Below are 8,935 nucleotides of genomic sequence, written 5' to 3' on the forward strand. Positions count from 1 at the left end.
TTAAATTTTTATGTTGAGATAGGTTCTTGCTAAATTGCGGAGGCTGGCCTTGAATTTGTGATCCTCCTACCTTAACCTTCTGTGACACTATTACATCCAAGAGTCACCATACCAGTTCTTTAAATCTGAGTCCCCTGGATCCATAGATCAAGCAATTCATATGAAGAAACTGAAATCTTCAGAGAGTCTCCAATGCTTTCTGAGATTGTATGAAAATTATGTGTTCATGTACTTTTATAGGGAGAAGATTATTTTCAGTAGATTAAAAAAAACTGTCAACCATTAAAAACACATTTAAGAAAAATTTAGTAACAGAACTTTTCCAACGTTGCTTCTCCAGTGGGTCTTGCATCTCAAGAATGTGAAATTGAGAGTGAAGTAGTGCATAGACTGCTTCTCCCTTGACTTGTTGGGAAAAAGGTCACAGTCCTCCATTTTATGGAGGCATGCCTAAAATCCTTTTGTTCGATTTTTAAATTTTCTATTTCTCCCTTGTTTATCATCTCATATAATGGTTACATTTTTACTCTTGTCACCCATAAAAATTCACTCCAGTTCAGTATAGACCCTGCTCCATTTAGTAGTATTTGAAAATCTCATCTACCCTGAGGTGAGACTGGGAATTTGTCTACCTTTCTGAGCATCATCTTTTATTGGAAAGAAAATTGATGATAGTGGATTTTCTATTTGGCATGCTGCCAAACAAACTAAATCTTTTAACTCCCCCTCAAAGGAATGTTATTTTTTAAAAGAAAAACAAACGACACATGTAAATAACTGAAAGGGAAAGAAAAATTCTTTTAAAGATTGTAGTCAAATAGATGAGATTTCTGTACAAGTGAATCGTAATTTCCATTGGAGTTGAATAACATAGGGTAATAAATGAGATCCATCAATCTAGGCAACATCTACACCAGTTCTCTAGCACATTTATTGTGATTATTATTTATTATGTTCTGTGCTCTGACAGTAAACCCAGCATTGTACCAAGTAGTCAAAGACATAATTCTGACTCTAAATTAAATAGTCCAAGTCCACATAGATTTAGTTTTGCCCTCGTAAACTCAACTTCTTAACTGTAAAACCAGACCATAGAGCATGGAAGAAGTTATAATAGTAATAAAACTTATCTCTTGTCCCCACCAAGAAAAAAGAAAGGGAGAATCCATTACAGAAATTGGTAGTGAAAAAGCAATACTCAAGAGTCTGTTGTTGCTTAACTGCAGTTTTCAAAATGCACACTTTTTGTTTAAGTCATTCTTGTAACAGATTGAGGATATGAACTGGAAACGCTTATAGGAGGGAATCTTATTTCAAGTTTCCATGAGCCGGTCAGTGACGAGTTTGGCAACTGTGATGGCAGCTCAATGACTCTTTCTAGGGAAATATTGCTGATTTCAGGTGCATATAACTTATTTATAGTATGCCCAAATCCAAAAAGAATTTGAGGTTCTACAGTGTATTTGGCATTTTATATAGTAGACTGTAGTGGATAAAGGAATAGATCTGAAGAATTTAACAGGGCTGCGTTTGAACCTAACTTCTCCTATCTCATATTTCATCCTACAAGAAGGGGGGATGGGTGAGGCCTCATTTGATGCTATGCTGTAAGTAAAATAACAATAATTGTTGATATATATTGAGTGCCTATTGTATGCTATGCATTTAATCCTCAAATAATCCTATGATGTGAATATTATTGTTATCCTTATTTTTCAAATGATCAGAGTTTCATTAATTTTGTCTAGATCACACAGATGGTAAATGGCCAACATTTAAACTCAGGCAAGTCTGACTCTAAGTATGCAGATTTAATCATTCTATTGTGTTGTACATGATGCATTTACAATACTAGACTCTTAATAGGTCCTCAGTAAAGGGCAGCTGCAATCTATTAAACACATAGAAATATAAGCAAAACAGTCCTTATTATCTAGTATCACATAATTCAAAATAAAATCCAGTTACTTTCTCTTTTATTTTCCAGAAGTACCCAGTACTACCTTGTGCTCTGTTTAAATAGACATATACCTGTTTTAGAATTTGTTTTTAAAGAAAAGTTTGCTTTTAAAGCTTTATTTCCTAAAAGTTTGGAAAACAGCAAGTATCAATTAGATAAAGTATCTGTCTGGCTTTTTGTCACTTGTACTAATTTTTTTCCAGTGACCTTGGAGTCATTATTTATAGTTTCCTTTGAAGATCAGAGAACCCTAGGTTGCTTATTGCTCTAATCTTCAGAGAAGATCTATGACAGATTTTTCTGATCTCAAAGAATACATCAAATCATATGAAACTGCTCAGTTACTAGGCCATGAAAACAGAGGTCATTTCTACTAAAGAATAGATTACTCCAGCTTCACCATGAAAAGAATATTCTCCTTGGAAATACCCAGGCGGGTTTGCATTTTGAATATGTACCAGCTGTGATGGAAAAGAACAGTCTAAGCCTTTGGATTCCCGTAGTCTGTGGCCTCCCTTGCACAGCAGGGAATGTGAAAGAAATTATATCAGAAGCATTTCAACATGAAAATTTTATTTTCATACTCAATAAGATGAATTAAGTAACAACAACAAAAAAATGTTAAGCACTTTAGAACATTTGTCAGCTAGTTCTAGTTACCAGGGGACTTAAATGTAGTCACTAGCTCTGCTTAAGTCCAAACACTCTTGAGATGGTAACCCCAATTTATAAATACTCATATATACAAAATTTGATAAAATACTTTTAGTCCTTAAAATGCATGGCTTAAGGCAGTTCATGGTAATTAGCAGGTAGAGAACAAGGAGGCTACCTCAGTCACCCTGTGAATGAGAGGAAAGGGCACAGTCCCCGAGCAGCTGTGCTGACAGCTCCTGGACTGGATTCCCAACAGCTCTAACCTTCAGTACTCTGGGGACCAAGACTTATGGGAATGAAATTCCTCTGGACATTTTGCCCTTTTATCATTGCTTCTCAGGCAGAAGCAGGGAACCAGGCTGCCTACCATGCATAATTGTTATTCTCCACTTCTATCCCACCTCCCTATTCAGTGGATGATGATCTTCCTTCAGCAAGGGATGTCTTTCAAAATATCCCTTCTCACATTGTTGTCTACCCTTGTTAGGATAAAGATTTCCCCAGGAGCCTCCTAAGACAGCTTTCAGGCCTGTTCCTGGCAAGCCACTTCATGGATATCCCTTATTAACTTGGAAAAGACCATATTAAGAATTGATTCATGGCCCCCTCTGAGCAAAGAAGTACTTTGCATTACAAATTCCATCTATAACCCACAGCCTGGTGCATTTGCTAATCTGGAGATTAGAGTCAGACTCAGATTTTCCCATCTTCATTGATAAAGAATGAAGATGAAAAAATAGAAGAGGTTCCAGAGAGACAGGGACTTACCTGTTTTGTTCATTATTGAATCCTTAGCACCTATGAAGGCCTGTCACCAATAGACACTCAATAAACATTTATTGAATGAATGAATAAAGGAACTAAAAAAAATGAAATAACTCCCTGGGGAAAATGAAAAGCAAAGATGTTAGTGTTAATACAGAGGAGTGATAGAGAAAGAGAAGACAGAAACTTGTCCTAATATTAATGCCAAAAAAGCTCTGCTAGCTTTGGAGTCCAGGCAAAAAGGAGGGATACTTGGTCTTAGGAAGAGCCAATAAACTTCACTGCAGGACAAAGCACACATATTCTTGTGCACTGATATTCAAGATATTGCTCAATGAGGTTTTAAAAAATATTCTAGTATTGAAGCCATAGTTTTCTATCATTTTGTTATCAGTGTTTAATATTTTCACTATACTAGGTAAAATGGGCCTTTTATGGCTTCAACTATCCTTATATTGTTGGACACTTTATTTTATTGACTATTAAAATAAGTAGAACATTCATTCTCTAACTCATCAGTAACCCTCAGAAAAGGCTTTTATCAACATCCTGCTTCAGCAAGCTATGAACTAATATCTTGCTTCAGAAAAATTCCAATTCTGTTGTCTATGAAGTTAAGCTGTTCCTTAGCATCAATTTGAGGTGATGAAATTAATGTCTAGTATAAAGTCAGGATCACAGACCAGATAGGGGAACTCAGATAGCCAGATCTTTGCAGTACACATTCAAGATGTGTTTAATACATTATGAATTTCTGGGCCATCAGTCACTATTATATTAAAGTGTTAAGTAGAGAGAGCACTTTCCAACTTCAAAACTTCAAAGTATATTATCTGTACTATTCATCATTTGTTATTATCAATATTGCTTTCTCTCCATTAACATATAGCTACTTAAGTTGATTGTTCAGCAAAATAGCATCAATTCTCTAAACATTAGCTGGACTATTATTGACATTGTGTAATAATTCACTTCATATTTTTAAATATTTGAAACATGCTACGGATTGTAGACACTGTAGAAGTCAAAGACCTTACCTGTCTCATTCACTTAGCAGTGGAAGTCCTACTCTGTCAGGCTAGTTATTGTAAATACAAAGGAGTTGTATGGTGGGAAACATATATCAGTATATATGCACAACACATATTCATGCAACAAATATTTATCGAGCACCCATTAAGTATAGATCATTGTTTCACGTGCTGGAACTGCTCAGTAAACAAATATGGAAACTGCCATGCTAGAGGTATGTTATGTTTGGATGTGAGGCATCCCCCAAAAGCTCACATGTGAGAAGTGCACGAAGTTTTGGAGAACTAATTGGGTTATTTCGTAACCCAGTCTGTGAATGAATCCCCCTTAGGGATTAACTGAGTGTCAACTGAAGTAGTAGAGTGTGGCTGGAGGAGGTGGGAATTGGGGATGTGGCCATGAGGTATATTTTTGTATCTGGCAAGTGGAGTCTCTCTACTTCCTAATCACCATGATATGAGTTGCTTCCCTCACCACACTCTTCGGCCTCACCTCGAGCCCTGAGGAATGGACCAGACTTTCAGACCTCTGAAATTGTGATCCCTCAAATAAATCTTTCTGGTCAGATCTTTTCATCAGAGCAGAGAAAAAGCTGACTAAAACAAAGTTCATACATACAAGACACACCATAGCACAGGGGAGAGAATTAGAGAAAGCCTCACAGAGGGAAAATAGAAAAATGAAGGATGAATAGGTGATTGCCAGTAAAGAAGGGAATATGCAAGGGGTAATGGAAAAGCATTCTGGGCAGAGGAACAAGTGGAGATATGAAAGGAGAATAGGGTGTGTTCTGGGAATGGAGGCAGGAGGGGTAGAGAGGTAGGGGAGGAAGGGGCAGATGGGGAAAGAGGAAATTAACATATAATCAGAAACTACATAATGAAGGGTGATTAATAACATGTAGTTTTCTTTTGTACAATTTGGGAGATGGGGACCTCAAAAGAATGTTGAGCAGAGGACTCCATCTACAAAGGAGACTGAAATGGGAGGAAATCTGGAGACCAGTAGGAGGATGGTACTGTCCGAAGGCCAATCAAGGTGTAGAGCAGTGGAAGACTGAGCAGATTGCACACTCAAGAGTTTTATGGAAGACAGAATCTGCAACTCCAGATTTCTAGGTGGAATACCTGGATGGTAGCTGTTTCCCCTCTGCTGGGAAATATGGGAGAGAATCAAGGTGGGGAGGAAAGACAGAGAAAAGGAGGAGACTCACTGTGCCAGCACATTCAGATAGTGAAGTCCAGTAGGCAGTTGATATACCAGAAGAGCAAACGAACACAAGGTAGGAAACTCCTGTCATCAATGATTACTTCTAGACGGGATGAATTTGCCCTTAGAAAATATGAAGAAAGCATCAGTCTTTCAGGGGCAAGAAATGGTAGAGGGAAAAGAATCAGTGGTAAGAGGAGACTAGAGGGAGTGGCCAGTTAGTAAGAAGGAAGAGTTGCAGGAAACCTGGGATCACAGAAACCAAGCAAAGGGAATTTTGAGAAGGAGGAGAAATAAAGCAAATCAGTGCCAGAGAACTCTAGAAATAAAAGGTCGAGATGTGGAGAGGAACCTACAGAACTGCCTACAAGAAAGTCTAGCGTGCATATCTGAAGACTCCTGCAGAAATCTGTGTGGCCTTTAATTTAAATCAAAGCTGAATTCTGGGTGACCTATATATTCTTTTCTTATCTCATCAAGCATTCTCTCTCTCTCGCTCTCTCCCTTCTGTCCCTCCCTCCCTCCTTCCCTGTCTCCCTTTCTCTCCATCCCTTCCCGCCTCTCTTACTCAGTCCGTGTTATAGCATTATGCATTTTGAATTTAAACTTAGGCATTTCTAAGTTCAGAATGGATCCTGGACACAACAATGAAGTACATAAAATTTGTCTTCGCCACCAGTGGTTCCTTTCCTCTCCCCCTCTCCTCTCCCCAGCTTTGCTTACATTCTCTTCCTCTGACTTCAGCCTTCTGACAGGTTCATGTTCTTCTCACCCTTAACTTTCCTCCATTAGCAATGATTCTTGGGGAAAGAACTTTACAAGCAAATCCATCCTGAAGCCAAATATGGTCTCTCTCCTGGAGTATTTATAACTGAACAGATTGTTAGTGGAAGTTTCAGGGTGGAATTTCAGCTGGTCCAGGAGAGGTTTGGGGTCAGGGAAGTTTCCCACTGCCCCTCTGAGATGATCTCTTACCCCAAAGCAATTCCTGCCTGAGGAGGAAGATAAGTCTGTGTAAGAATGTTTGATTTTTCTTCCTACCACCACACTAAACCTTTAGAAGACTTAAAGGTCACAAACATTTATTGCATCGGTAATGTTCTTTTTGGAAATTATATTTTTGGCTGATAGTATTGCAATGTACTTTGTTGCTAACCAAATAATATATAATAATTATAATAGCCAAAGAACACACATCCTTTATCTTGTTTAATGCCAATTACTCTGTCACTGTTTTCCTTGGAGCTATTGGAATAACTTCAGAACTGGTTCAAGACAGACAAACTCAACTCTACAGAGGCCACATATATCTATGTTTCCTGAATCAGCTGTTTCCTATTAAAAATTTTAAGCAATATTAATGACTGACTTCTGTATAGCCAAGTAGTTTGATCACGCTTTTTATTTAATTCGGTTTAGGGCAGGAAAACAATCTCATTAATCATTTTTTAAGATTCAGTTTATGCATGCGGTAAAGATATCATGTTTCCTAAAACAGTTTTTGCTGAAGTTCTCTGATTAGCAAGAAAGAATAGCGCAGTGAGTAAAAATTCCATTATGAATTTGATTTTTTAAAGCAAAATAAATGACAAGAGGATTTGCCTACTCTGATATGTAATGGAAAACTATATTAATTTTTGTTCAGTGTATCATTTGTAATGTGTTATGCTTTCATGAATGTTTTGTATCTCATGTAAATTAGTTATGCTCTTAATCCTCTATTTACACTTAAGCCTCAGGGAACAAAATTCCTAATAAATGCATTGTGTAAAAATATTCTTACTAAAAGAGAGGAGGAAGTGTACCAGCCCAATGATATCCTAACCAGCAAATGCCTAGTTCCAGAGGACTGCTTGGGACCTGGCCAGAAAACAGTGACAAGCACCTAAAGGGCAGGAAGTTGTTGATTAGCAATGGTTTCCATTAAAGTTCAACTCATGTTATATAAGAAATGCAGAAGAAGAAAATATCTTAAGTACATTCCTTAATGATCTGGCCAGAATAAGTTGAGTGAACTGATAATAACTATAGGATTTAAGGGAAAACACTCTCTAAGAAATAGGAACATCACTCAAAGGAACGATGAGAATTTTATCATCAGAGAAGAGAGCTAAGCACAGAAATGTTGGAGTAGAAATAATCTACTCAGGACCTGGTATAATTTTATTTCCTCTGAAGTGCTGTCTAGGGCCATTAAGTAGAAGAGGCATTTATAGAATCATAAGATTGCCAGAGCCGAGAGGGTCATCCCTAGTCCAGTCTCCTAATTTTACAGGGGAGAAAACCCAGGCTCATTCATGCAAGGATAGTAAAACTTTGTGAATTCTGTTGAGGGGCAGGTATTTTGGGAGAAATGGGGCCTAGAACTAGACCTCCACACTCGGGTGGAGATGGGGAAGGAAGGAGACCCATCCTCACAGGTGGAGCAGGGCACATGAAGGACTGAGGTGGCAGAAATATCCCAATGGATGTATAGAGAACACATAGCTGTTTCTAGGAGGCCAGTCAGTTGGGACTTGGAGATCCAGGTATGTAGCAAACCCAGGTAACTGGAATATCAGTCATTTATCTTCAATCCAGAGACAGGTGCCCTGTTCCTAAAAAGACAAGACATTTACCAAGAGCAAGACAGGGCTCTGATCTCAGAAAGACTGAGAAACCAGTTAGATCAAAAATAGATAATCAACATTGAATTAGAATGGATTTCAAGGTGGGTAGTTCAGTTTTAGAGCAAGAGAGATTTCTAGTACCGGGCACAGTGTCAGAGCTGATAGAAGCAAAGAAAAACAATGGTGGGTTCTAAGATGTGAGGGAAGAAACTTCTTAAGGGAGAGACTTTTCTAAGAAAGTAGGAACTTGGTGGTTCTAGCTGTGAGGATAAAGGGGCTTCAAGTCCTATAAGAGCACTTTTATTCAGGTCTAACATCTCAGACCCAATTTCGCTTAAAACACTGTTCACTTTAATGGATGTCTTAGTTTATTCAGGCTGCTATAACAAAAAATAACCTAAGCTGGGTGGCTTATACACTTTATTTCTCATAGTTCTGGAGGTCAAGAAGCATAAGATCAATATGCTGGCAGATTCAATGTCTGGTGAGGACCTGCTTCTTGATTCATGGTTAGCTGTCTTTTCTGAAACCTCTCCTGGTGAAGGGGAGGGACAGCAAAGATATCTCTGGAGTCCCTTTCATAAGAGAATTAATACTATTCATGAGGGCTTTGCTTTCAAGGCCTAATTACCTCCCAAAGGCTCCACCTCCCAAGTACTTTCACAAGGAGTTTAGGATTTAACATACAGCTTTTAAGAATACA

The sequence above is a fragment of the Sciurus vulgaris genome, assembly GCF_902686455.1.
Source record: "Sciurus vulgaris genome assembly, chromosome: 1".
Classification (NCBI taxonomy): Eukaryota; Metazoa; Chordata; class Mammalia; order Rodentia; family Sciuridae; genus Sciurus; species Sciurus vulgaris.